This window comes from Gallus gallus, chromosome 4 (genome assembly GCF_016699485.2).
Source record: "Gallus gallus isolate bGalGal1 chromosome 4, bGalGal1.mat.broiler.GRCg7b, whole genome shotgun sequence".
NCBI lineage: Eukaryota > Metazoa > Chordata > Aves > Galliformes > Phasianidae > Gallus > Gallus gallus.
The window spans coordinates 52,641,200-52,654,924 of record NC_052535.1 but is presented as its reverse complement, the minus strand read 5'-3'; the positions used below and the strand labels follow the sequence as shown (position 1 = coordinate 52,654,924).

General features: G+C 38.4%; 1 long non-coding RNA gene across 3 annotated transcripts in view; it reads left to right on the top strand.

The window, feature by feature from the left end:
• Positions 1-2,281: 2,281 nt before the first annotated feature.
• LOC101749752 overlaps positions 2,282-13,725 on the top strand; it is a 32,686-nt gene continuing 21,242 nt past the window's right edge. Inside the window, exons 1-2 of one of the 3 annotated variants that reach the window (XR_005859360.1) lie at positions 2,282-2,530; positions 2,629-2,697. This is a non-coding gene — a long non-coding RNA (uncharacterized LOC101749752). The other 2 variants (XR_001463540.2, XR_005859361.2) reach the window with 2 other exon arrangements.

Here is a 13,725-nt window from a genome sequence, read left to right as displayed (position 1 = left end):
GACTGCTAGGTGCCAAGAAGACCAAGAAAAATGGAATGTATAAACAAGTCTCTTTTACAATGAAGGACTAGTAGAGCAAAACAGAAGGAAAGCAAACAAAAGGCAACACTTTCAGATAATGTATCTGCAGGAATTCGAACTCTGTGCATTCCTGATCACTCCTGTAGGTATTGAAGGTACAAAAGACACACTCTTGAGGAGAGTGGCATACACAGTGTTTCTTTGTGAAACTGTCTGCATACATTCCCTTCATAACCACAGGTAAATCTTTGCATCAGTGGTGTACTCTCAATTTGTGTTTTCAATTAGGAGTCACTGTTGACTTTCTGAGTCCAATTTTCTGTCATCTTAAGAGCTAAGGGTTAAGTAAATTTCAGGGGAAAAGTATTGGACCCCAGTGAAGGTTTATGTGCACAACATAAATGAAACACTGCATGCATCTGACTTAAGATGTTATAAAATACCACCTCAAAAAACAGAAGGATCTAACCTATGAATGCAAGTGAGTCATGAATAATGATATGACTAGGATTTTTCTTTCAAAGCTGACAGAAGAAAATAAACTTATCCCTAGACTGTGCAGGCAGAAACAAATACTAAGATGAAAAGCAAGTTGCCTAACATTGCATTTACTCAGGAGTAAATTCTCTATCTTCAGCTTCTCAAGTGACTTTATAAATCCGTTGCTTTTTGTTAACTGCTAGACCTCAAAGAGAACTTTTGACAAGTGCACTTGAAAGACTTGTTTTGCATTTGGTGCTACTAGTTGTGCTTACTCTTGCTGATTCAAATTTGGACTCAAAATTTGTGAAGCGCTGTTTAATATTTGGTGTTCAGACAACTATTCTGGATTTTCATGCTATTAATGGATTTCTTCCCCTTTTGGGCTGAACTGAGAATAGCTGACAGGATCCTACTATACAAATGATATGCATGGAAAATGTGACTCCTTTTGAAACAACACTGTCTATATATTATCATTATTGGTGTAAACAAGAACCTGACCAAAAACAGAGTGATTTTTCAATATCACTGCTTGTCAAACAAATTAGTAACTTATTCTTCTGAACTAAAGTCTCTTATGGTTGAAGAACTTTATTCCATGTCTCTGCAGGCAGTGAAGCTTGCACTAGTTGGCAGTCTTGGGCAGGCAAGATGCATCTGTTGAGAGGGATGTGATGTGATGGAAGTGCCTGCGCTGAAGGTGTAAAGTTAGTGCTCATCTTTGCACCTTCACCTTACCATCACAAGGCAAACATCTTTGCACTTGTGGTGAACTTGAGAGGATGCCAGAGGATGACAAAGATAGGTGCTAAGCAAATTTGCACTGAAAGGAAGCCCACTTCTGTAGTCGATCACTACTGCAGATGTAGGGAAAGAGAGTGTCAATGTTCCTTAAGAAGAGCTTTTGGTTTACCCTTCTGTTGGGCCTGCCAGAGGTTTGAAAATAATGTGGAGGGAGAGCCTGTTGTCATGGGCACAATACTGTAGCAAATTGCTTTGTCTGAGCCAGGGCAATAGAGACTTTTAGGATATTTACTCCTCAGACTTCTGCATAAATGAATTGAAAGCTAATGTTAACTTAAGAACAAAAAAAAAAAAAAAAAAAAAAAGGGAATAAAAAGGTTTAATGCAAGCCATCTCATATTGTCCAAAAAACACTGAACAAATTATAGCAGGTGGTCTTGCCACCTGTGCTTGTCTACTTCCATTCCAAGTAATCTCCTTATCGAAATCAGGGAGAAGCAGACACCCGGGAGAGTCCCACAGGAAGAGCTCTGACTGAAAAACAGTGACTAGAGGGAGATAGGAACCTGCCGAGCAGGGAATGCACAGCTTGGGGAGGGTGAGAGAGGGTGAAATACACTGGTGATGGATCCTTGTCTCATTTACAGCTTGTATGTCTTAAGGGACGTTGTTTGCTTCAGGGATAGCCCTTTTCATTTATGTCATGTTGGTAATGGATAGGAAGTAAGAGGTCCTGCAATTCAAATGTATAAGCTACCATGTTCTAATGGCTTGCAGAGAAAAAAGCCAATCAAACAATGCTTTCATAATTGCACCTATTTTCTTTATCCTGCCTAAATTGCTACAGGAAATGCTTTAATTTAATAGAGGAGTGAGCGGATGCATTGCATGAATTCCAAATGGTACACTAACGATGTAATGGTTCCTACCCTCTGCATTGCAGGGAGGACTGTGGTTTGTTTCTTAGTGGGCTACAAGTACAATAGCTTTTTATGACTTTCAGACTTGGACCAAGAGAAAACAAAGGACTGGCTGGGAATAAAATAACAATGAAGCCTGTTTCTGTCATGTATTTGAATACTCCCTTTCAACTCAGTTTTTACTTGTTTGTTTGTTTGCTTGTTTGTTTTTTAAATGCACAAAATTTCTTAGGTAAATACATCTAGAAAGGGAAAGATGTGTTGCACACAGTATTTTGTGATAACTTCTCATGAGATCTGCTTCACAACCCTCACCGCTGTTCTTCCATCTGTTCCTCATTGACAGGACACATTTCTGTCCTGTAAGGCTCAGCTTGGTAACAGTGCTGATGCTCAGTTTGCTGTTCCGGGAAGCTCAACTGTTAGTCCTGAACTTTCCTTCATCTCTTTTCTATTTCAGCTACACAAGAGGATATGAGCAGAGATCAAGCCCATTGAAAACAAGCCGAGAGGTTGACCAGCCTACTGGGTAAGAGTGGCACACCCCAGGATATAATTTTTCCATCATGATAATTATCTATAAAAAAGAACATCCAGAATAGTTTCTGCAACTCTTATTGGCTTGTTCCATTTTAGTATTATTTTGTAGGTTTATTTTAGTTTTATTTTAGTTTTTTTTTTTTTCTAAGAATACCTTCACTTTGGATTTAATACTGTATTCTCAAAGTATTGTTCATATTGATAGTTATTTTACTGTTTCATTTTGAGTGACAGTTCTGAGGCTCTTGAGGGAAATACTCTGAGTTAGAAGAACAGTGCTTCTATTTTCTTTCATGAATCAGAAGTACCTCTTTCATTTCTTGCATGATGTTGTCAAGACAACAGTGTCCTAAATTGCACTTATACTGTTCACCACAGTATTCTGAAGCACACAATATTTTGGAGAACCACAGTGTTTTGGAGCAACTTTTATTGTGGAAATATTTCTAAACTTGAGCAGCTCTCCTTTTCCTACCTATTTTCAAAGTATTTAAAATCTGTGTTACCTGTAACTCATTTTTTCCTGGTTAAAAATTGCTTGGCATTTAAGATCTACATCAAAAATCTTCTGTGTTTTTTTTTTTGTTGTTGTTCATATGAGTGTGAGAATATTCAGAGTATGTGCTAAATTTTCAAACAAAAAATGCCACATATGCAAAATAAGGATTAAGGATCTAGAAGGAAAATTACGGAAATGAAAAACACTGATTCTCTACAACTATGATGCCTCAGAAATGTGTGACATTTTCTATTATTCTGTAGTGTGATGACTTTATACATTCATATACTTGTGCAGTGTGGCCAACATTTTAGTAACTTTTCTTTCAGCAATTTGGCCCTTTTACAGGCTCAGCTAATGTTGCACTAACATGCTTTTTTAATATTTAATTTCCTTGACTGAATCTATAAAACAAAGAAGAGAAAGATTAAAATAACAAGAAGTACACTGACCTAAATTCACTTCAAAGTTTATGCTGGCTTCTGCTGTGTACTGTTAGCAGAGGAGCCAGAAGTTTTTTGGTGAATGCATCAGCAGAAATACTTGTAGTCTCTCTTCTTGTGAAAGAGTCATGCCAGAACAGGGCAGGCCCAGAAGGACTGGCCATGAAGAAGTGGCAGCAAGGTTGGTGCCGGCCTCTTCAGACCTTTTCTTTCCTGGAGATGTGTAATCTTGTTGATCAGAAGGTTTTTGATAGTAATGCTTAAGGATCCTGACAATATGAATCCTCCTAAGAAATTCTGAGCATACACTCAAAGTTGGATAAGATGAAAAAAATGTTATTGAATTTAGACCGAGGACTTTGATTACTGGAATAATTAACACAAGAATAAGAATGTGTGTGGTAAGATTCAGATCATGGCTACAAAAGTATTTGTTATCATTTCCATATCAAAATTAGCACTGTCCAGAAATGAGAGATGAAGAACCAGCTTATATCAAGCCTCTGCCACCCCACTCCAAGGCCATAGCAATTCATTCCATTTTAGGAAGAGCATCCTATTCCAAATCACTCCTACTCTTTCTTCAGGTAACTAGAGAGCTCTTCTGTGGAAAAAAAAAAAAAAAATACAGCTCAGGAGTCATGTTAGAATTAGTTTTTACCTACATATAAAAACCATCCACAGATGTCACCTGCTAGAAATTCCGTGCTGAGATTGCAAAGACCAGCACTTCTATGTTAGGAAATGTCATATTTATAGCTGCCAACAGAACCTTAAGTTAGCCCCTTTCTATGTTAAGATATACTCTTTAATTGCATAATCACATACTACTTTTTCCAAAGGACCTCTGCCTCACCCAGGGCACAGGACCTACAAGAGGGCTGCGGAGAGGTTATGCAGGCAGACATAAATCTGTCACTTCCTAAATTGGCTGTGCTTGACTTTGCAGCCTAAATAATTTTGCTTTCAGGGAGGTGCATACAATTTATATATTTTAAATCTTAAATCATGCTAGAGAACCATTCTGTAAATGGTTTCCTTCGGTGGGACTTTGGACATCAGCTTGAAGACTCCTGAAGGAGGCATAGTTAAGAAATTAATAATCCAGTAAACACAGCCTCTATGCATTTTAAACATGCATAGACTAACACTTCATTTGCTCTCAGTTTGGAGTGTCACATGGTGTTTCAAGTGCTAAAAGATTTACTATGGTTTATGGCTCAAATATTTCTAGGTCAATTTGTCATTTAGCACCAAACTACCCTGTCCTGCAGCACACTCAAAGGCTAAAGAGCATGGAAGCATTCTCCTGCGTAACTGCCCATGGACTGGAATAGCTTCTGTGACCTTTCTCTTGCTCTTAGGATATTTCATGAAATTAATTATTAAAATGCTAGGCCTTAGGTCTATCTGTGATGTAATGCTTGAAGTTTTCAGAGCAAAACCAGATTCTTTCAGTCATAACAATTTTTATATATTAAACAGTATCTACTTGAAAAGAGAGATCCTTCAGTGTAATTGTGCTTTTTTAATCAACTGTATTACCACTTTGCCCTTCTGCAAAGCACTATTAACTAAGTGCATTTCCATTAAATTTCAAAGTATACCTTAGTCTTTCTGACTGGATGTTACTTTCAAAATACTCAAGTTCTGGCAAGTATGACCTCAGGTGCAAACAAAACTTTATTTGCTAGAAATAAGCTATTTAGTTGTGAAGCTTTGATTATGGTTCCATAATTAAAGCATTTGGACATGACTGCAGTGAGTGGGATGAAACAAGTACACAGCAAATAATGAGCAGGAAACAAAAACAGATAAAAAGAATGAAGTTTGCGGGATAGATCGTCACATCTAATTCTGCTAACATTGCAAATGGCAGAACATCTTTCCTGGTCATTTCATGTCCTCCTTCAGACAGTTAAGTGAGGAGAATGTTATGGCAGTAACAAGAAGAACTTGTCAGAAGAACAAGAAAGTTTAACGGGAAGGATTTTGGAAAATATCTGCCCTTGTTTTGCACTGAATGTTAAACCACAACTAGAGGCTGGATATCTATCCATAGTTAACAGCAATCAGAATGAGTCTTCAGGCCAAGAGACTTGTGTTTGAGAGGTGGCCAAGTCAATGGTCACGTCATTTGTGAAAAGAATTTGCTATGGAATTTCCTATTAGTCTGTCAATCAGAACAGAAACTATTATTGAGTGGCAAATGCATTCAGACGCAGCTCCAAAACTGATCCTGCAAGGAGAGATCTTTTATGATCAAAGTTTTCATAGCCTCAGTAATTGTTGATTTTGAGTAGAGATTCAGCTGTGAAAAACTGAAAACTTTCTATGCAGTTACATGCCTGGTACATAGGATAGATGAACAATATATCTAAAGACCTAAAGATGAGGCAGCACTGAAAGAATCCTTCATTTTTCTTGTTCCAATTTCTCTCCATCTGGGTTTACTAGATTACCCAACAAATATGAACTAATATTCTAGTCTGCAGAGAGTTCTCCTCCTCATGTTTGGAGAAACTAGGGATTTCATAACAGTTTTATGAGATGAGTTTAGAGTTGCTCTTTGGAAATGTGTTTTTAAACAGAGGATGTGTTTTATCTCTCTTTAGAACATATTTTCTTGTTTAAACTGGCAGAGAACTCATTATTTAAGCAGTGCGGATCCAGGGCCCAAATTGCGTTGACCTTAAATAGAATCCTTGTGAAGACAATGCTGAAACAGTGAAGCTCAGTTTTGTGTTGAAGACCAGGGTCAGTGAGAAGTATTTCAGTTGTTATGCTATCCTGATGTAGAAAGCAAATGAAAGGCTTCTGTGCATTGTACTGACATGATTTGTCTGAATGAATGCAGACACATCATGACCTGAAGTTGTGCTTAGAGGGGTGTGAATATAAAAGAGTCTGTTGATGATGGAAGCCTACCACTGCTTTTGGAAAGATCCCAGCATATCACAGTGAAGTTATGCAACTAATCTTTTGCTATTTATTGCAACCTTTTGCTAATCTATTACATCATTGTAATGATGTGGTACAAAATAGGATGGTTTATCAGTATATTCAAAGCTTGTGAACATGACAGACAACATTAGAGGTTATCATCAGTGTTAGGTCAGGAACATGGAATTGGAGCTGCCCTAAAGATGCAGACAAAGGCATACAATTTGTGGCCTATTGTGGGAGATGCATATTATATTACGATGAGTATTTGAGTTTTCTGTTAGGCTACTCCTTATGCAATACATGTAAAAGAGAAGCATATAACCAAAAACAGACCTAACAAGAAAAAATGATTACAGTATCTGACAATATCTAAGACCTTGTGCTCATGCAGGACTTGAGGAAAACAGAGTTCTCATGAAAAGCAGAATTGCAGATTTGTTTTTCCATTAACTCAGTTGGTCAAAGAGTGAGGAGGTGACACCTAACAAGTTGCCTGTTTTTATTCCTGTTCTGAGATGGCCACTCATTCTCTTCATTTACTGCATGGAAGCTTGCATCTTTTTTAGCTCTGTGTACTCTATAGCCAAGGAAGGTGCACCTAGCACATCAGGCATTATGCCCCCAAATATGTAACATTCTGGGGCCTTAAATGGATGTAACCCTTAGTTTAGAAAGTCTTGAAAGGGTAAAAATGTTACTGTCACTCAAATAATCACTTGTGGCCAAAGCTCATAGCTACTATCAGGCAGAGCCTAAGCAGCCCCTGGGACTTTAAAGGCAAAATGTCAAGGGTAGATCTAAACCATACAGTTATACCTGAGGTCAGCTAGACATACCCAGCTTAGATGGTATTTCTGCATGATTCAGACATGAACCCCAGCAACTGTATAGCTGCTTCAGCATAGCATTGTGTACAGGGGTTTGACTCACTCAGTAGAACCACTTGGTGTGAAAAATCTCTAGTACAACTGTTCTGTTTGTTTGTTTGTTTATTTAGGGGAGGATGGGGTGGGGGAGGAAGGGAAGTGAAGGCAATGTATTCCCCATCTGAAGTTTGTTGTTCAAAATTATTTCTGCCATTTGAAAAGTGATTTGCCTATTGTTTAGGCAGTAATTTATGTCAGTTATTTAAAAGGACTTAGCACAAGTATCACATTTTTCATGCTTCTGTGCTCCTTGAAAGAGAAAGGGATTTAGAGAAATGCTGAGATTTTTGAAGGAGGTCTGAAAACAATGGAACCTTCCTGGAAAAAAAATAAATCAATGTAATTTGTTCAGTTCCTTTAGAAACCTAGCCTCTGCCTTCAGAGTTTTCTCAACAGGCTATATTTTTTCTCAACCACTAGCAAAACAAAGCTAAAGGCTTTCCCAAGGGAAATCTGCTTAAGCCTGTTGCAATGTCTGTGAGGAGTATGGGTGCTGGTGGAGAGTGATACAGGGAGGAACTGTGCTGTCAACAACAGGAAGTTGGTGAAAAATGAGCAGTGCCCCTCGGGAGGTGAATGCAGAGCAGATGGCTCTAATTGTGAGTCACACTGTGACAACTGACAAGAGAAATTCTGCACTCTTGACACTTTAAAGATACCAAAAATACCAGAGAGCGCATTCCATGGCTTCTTGAAGACTTCCATATCGAGGGAGCTGGGGGGGGAGAGCTCCAACTCCTCCTGTTTCCATCACTAAACAGCCCATAAAATTTGCTGTTGATAAGCTTCCAAGCAGCCAAACATTCTAATACTTAGATAAGTCACTAACGTTAATAAAAACACTGAAGAAATAAGAAGGAAGAGGTGAAAAGGGGATTCATGTGCAGGGCAGCACCAGTTGCTTTAGATACTGATCCTTTCAATTAAGGGGCGGTTCTGGATAAGAAAGGGGAAAGTAACATCCTTGTTTATAAGTACTGATAGATTTTGAAATCTCTCTCTCTCTTTTTTCTTTTTTTTTCCATCTGGTATGACTGCAAACATTTTCTTTATGTATTTCAATTACTGCCCGGATACAGAGTTGCAGATTTATACTGTGCTTCTTTAGTGGAGTAACAAAAAGTCAAGACCAGAAACCATTCATATTTGGTTGAATTTTTATTTTTTTTTTGGGGGGGGGGGGGGGTCAGGGAGGGTGGGGGTGGGGGTGGGATGACTGCTTGGCTTGGGTAGGGCTGCAGATGTCAACAAAGCTACCCCAGAAATAATTTCTTCTGCTGTATTTGCTTGCTTAATGCCCCTGCTTTAAGATCAATGCTATGATAGCTCGGCAGTCCATTTCTCGAACATAACCTGTTCTATCCAAGTGCACCCAAAAAACATAAATCAGCTCTTTTAGTTGGAACCCGGTGACCATTAATTTCAGGCTGAGGCATTATTGTTATTCTCTTCATACCGTGCAAAATATTTCCCTGGATTCTGACAAGGGGAGGAAATTTCATAGTGTTAGAAATATTACTGGGAGCATCTTGTTCCGACTGGATTCAGATCTCTGTTATTTTGGCATTCTCTTCTGCTTTTCAAATTGCTGTTATTTGAAAGTTACTAACAATGGAAGAGTGCATCTGATCGCTTGGGAAGGCAGCTACAATGCACAACTGTTCCTCCTACAGATGTTAAGCTGCTGCTCAAGGTCATAAAACATTTGAATGTCATTTCTTGAATAAGTGCTCATGCTCTGAGGTGGAGGGTTAGCTCACGCAGGTCATACAGTTCAGCAACTCTAAGTTCAGTCCAGAATTTCTGCACTGGAGGCATCCTTACCATTTTCTATAATTATTATTTTCCTTTATATTATACCATTATGATAGACTGCAAATTTTTCTGTGATTTTTTTTTTCCTTGTGGGATAAGTGCTATATAGAGACACCTGGCGCAAACTGAATAAGTTACATGGAGTTGTAGCAGTAGCACATCCTTTGTGTTGCACTCTGCTTAGCTTAGCTTGGCTAATTTGCTCTATTAAGTGTCTCTGTAAATTGTAGTGCCTGCAGTAGTTGTGGCACTTTACATGGCGTCATCTGGAAATCCCTCTATGTAGCCTTGCTCTCAGAACTGCTACGTTACACCCCTGAGGTTGTGTACTTCTTCTGTCCAGTAATTTTGAGTCACTAGCACAGCTTAAGTTGAGAATAATATAAATCCTTGGGCATTATAAAACATGAATGTCCCTTTGTAACTGCTCTCCCAGACCAGCATTTGACTTATTTGCTAGCAGTTATTTTATATAAGGTCAACTGCTGTTGCCTTTGCTAAGATTTTGTTGCCTCCGTGAAAAGCCCTGGATTTACCACGAGTAGAAATAAAACTACCAAAATACTTGTGTTGTTATGCTTTAGGTTTCGTGGTAGGTTGGGTAACACACATGTATATTAGGCTACATTTTCTGAAAGCATGAACAAGGTCACAAAGAGATATGCAGACGCACAGATCCTCCAAGTTTTCTAAGATATGCAAAACCCTGCCATCATTCTGTGGGATCAGCAGTGCAAGAGAAGCCTACGGTGATGAGGAGCCAATATGCAGGCCTCAGGGAGCCCCTACTTTCACATTTGGTGTGAATTCCAAAGCTTGCCTGTTGTGCTGTTATTTATTCCTGCTGGTCATAATGAAGGGGGAAAGGAACAAGTATCATGTTCACAAATTTGGTTCTTGAATCCTTGGCAGAAATTTTGAGATCACAGCTCTTCTGTCCTCTGAAATGCTTTCACTTGGAGAAGTTGTATGATGTGGTGGAATTTCTTTCTTCCTTATATCTGTGTTGGCTAAAACAAGACAGAGGAGCTTGAAAAGGCTCACCCTCCTCAAGGAATGCTATCTGATTCGTAAGCATTCCTAGAGGTTAAGGCTGGTGACTATCAAGAAAGCAAATACTTCACGCAAGGGTAAGTCCTCTAATTGTGTTTGTGTTGAATAGCTGCCAGATCCCCATGTCAGGATGTCTGCAGTCACGGCTCTGATCTCACCATTCCTTCCTAGGCTGTTGCACAATTGTGTTGCGTGTTTGTGGTAGGGGAGAAAGTTGGAGAGCTGAGCTATGAAACCATCTCGGGGAAGGAAGCCATGTTTTATTTTAGTTGCTTGGTTTGGATAAAAGCCTGTAGGAGATTGAATAACATATAAAAACATAATGTGGCCCATTCATGGAAACCAAACCTGGTCTTCTGTGCAGATATGTGAAATATGAGGTTTAATACGCAGGGTGGAAAAGGAAATGTCAGTGAAAATGTGTTCACTGGCATAGTAGAAATCCTAATATACACAAGTGATAACTCACTGCCTGTTCTATGGCGAATCTCATCTGTAGTTGCAGGGTCTGTTGGGCCTAGAATTGCAAATACAATGAGGGAGCATTTGGAAAGCTTGTTGTGAATCTACCCTTCTTGTAAATCACTTCAAGATCTTTTGTGGAAGTCAATTGAGACAAAACAGTGACAAATAACAGGTTAATTGTAAAAACAGAAAGAGACTTGGAGGTACTGCGGGCCATGAGCTTAGCAATAGCTAAAGAAGGAAGGAATATCACAGTTCCGTCCAGCCAGAGCAGAGGAGTTTGTGGGACTCTGAGCACATGTAAGAGTTGAAGGCTGCCCTGGTTAAACAAACATTCTGTTCCTGAGAGAAGACAGCAGTTGCCTTAGCCACAGAAATGTTAATTCAAAGTAATATCCTGATTACTCTCAGAACTATAAATCTTTTTTAGATGATCAAGTTGTGCATTACTGCTCTTTGTTTAGAACAAAGCAAATTTCACAGAAGTCTAATTTTACTACTGAAAAAATAGTAGGCTGGGTGGATCTATGACTATCATGTCATCTGACATAATAAAAGACTGTGATCTGGTAGCAATGGTTGAGGAGGATGTCAGTTCCACTTCCTAAACCAAGAACTGGAGAATTATCCAGAGCAATAAAGAACTTGTACAAATAATACTGGGGAAATCAGAAGTTAATCTGAATACCAGCTCACTTAATCTCATCGGTATGAATAGCTCCCTGCCAGCTACTCCATCACCTGAAACAGGGGTCAAGTGATACACATCAGTCAGTCCTCTCATTAAAAAAATCCACCACCACCAAATCCTACCTTCCTCTGAAAGAGAAAAAAGCCAAAACAAAACAAAACAAAACCTTCGTCTCCAAATCTCAAATATCATCGCTCCTGATAAGTACTAAAATGTCCCTCATCTCTCAATTGCACTTCATATCCTGAGCTACATAGATTAGCTGTTAGAGATAAGAATATGAAATGTAAAGTGATATTAATAATCATGTTGCAACCTGCTAGCCTCTCTCTCTGGCAGCTATGCCTTGTGTTGTTTGTGCAACCTGGTCTAGTAAATGGGGAGGTTGGTGGCCCTGCCCGGCAGGGGGGTTGGAGATTCATGATCCTTGAGGTCCCTTCCAACCCAGGCCATTCTGTGATTCTGTGATTTTGTGATTCTGTGTTGTAAATAGAGGTGGTCACTGAGTCGGCTCAGGTACATAGGATCTCACCGCATGTCATTCAGCAGCATTAGCCCACATGCACACCTTCAGGGAAAACAGTATAAGTCATCTCAGTGGAGAAATAGATTATTAAAAAAAAAAAAAAAAAAAAAAGGAACAAGCAAGACAGAGCAGGAACAAGGAGAAATACTATGTTTGTACTAGCTTCCTCTGGAGTAGGAAAAGAAAATTTGTCAGCTGAAAGTGGAAGGAAGGAAAGCAAACCATAACCCTGGACTTTGAAAGGTGTCACCTAATTGACATCAAACTATACAAATTATATTTTGTTTCTTATTATCCTCACCACTTGTAGATACATATTAAAGTTTTTGCCAAGACAGTATTTTCCTGCCCTTTCTTTTTAGTATGGGTGACATTTTGCTGTCCCAAAACATAGGTAACACCTACCAGCGGTGTTAAAATACCACTTGCAGTAAGAAAAGGTTCCTGAAACAATACTGTGGTGTTTGAGTCAAACATTTGTTTTCAGAGATCTACATGGTATTTTTCTAAATTTTTGGGAAGGCACAGAAGATGACCTTTGTGCTTTTCTTGGTAACTGAGAGAAAGAAGGATTGAGTCATCTGCACTATAATGTAGAATTATTCTTTAGGTTAGAGGCTGCCCACAGAAAATCTGATTTGTTTTCCTTTCTCTAGACTTTTTTCTTCATGTGTTTTAGATTTAAACTAATGTAAACTAATTAGAAGCAAAGGAGAAGACAACTATATTTAGTTTTAATGTATTTTTAATTTTATTTTGTAATATAGAAGCAGAGGTTATTTCCTGAAATTGACCAAGGTATTCTTAGCTTGTTTTCTTGACTTCACACTTAGATAAAAATACTGTAAACTGAAATCACTTGGGAAAAATGCCTTCTTCACACTCAAATTGTTATTCATCATCACTCTACCTAAGAAAAAAATACCACATGTATTTGAATGAGCCACCGGTAACTTAAATTTAAATGATTCTACAATTGACAGGAAAGGCCTTCTGTGGAACAGCTGCCTTTAGCAGTGTATGTGTGTTTATATTCATGAAAAGTCTACAGCCAAACTAGAAGCAATTCAAAATGACTGTAGTGAAACTTTGCTCTTTTAAGAAATTATATGGTCAAAGGAAAAAAAAAAAAAAAAAGGAGAAACATATAAAATCGGTTAATTTAGATTGTTATTTGTGGAGAACAGATTACTGTTTCACTTTGTGTTTCTCTGTGAGTTATCGCTCCTTTTTCTTTCCAAACATAAACAACCTTTCTCTCTCTTTCCACTCTTTGAATTTCAAAGGGGAGAGTGATGGGATGAAGACTTTTTTTTCAGTTGAAATGCCGAGACAGTAATGAAAGAAAATATTCTATGCATTCTTGGAAAGCCAAACACCTGCTATTGAAAGGGAAATTATGGCCAAGAAAAAGAAAAAGAAAGAAAAGGAAAAAGGAACAGGTGCAGTTAATGGGCCAGACTAAAGTATCATGGGAGATTTTCAAATCCACAGATGAATTTAGCTGTACCATTTCTAAGTATTGTTTACTTCAGTTTTCTAAGTTTGCAATTTTCCTTGAATATGAGTTTCAGGGGGAAGTCCACTTGAAATAATTGTAGATTTTTTGGAGAAAAAAGAAAAAAAACGCCATAGAATATAACAAGAATAAAT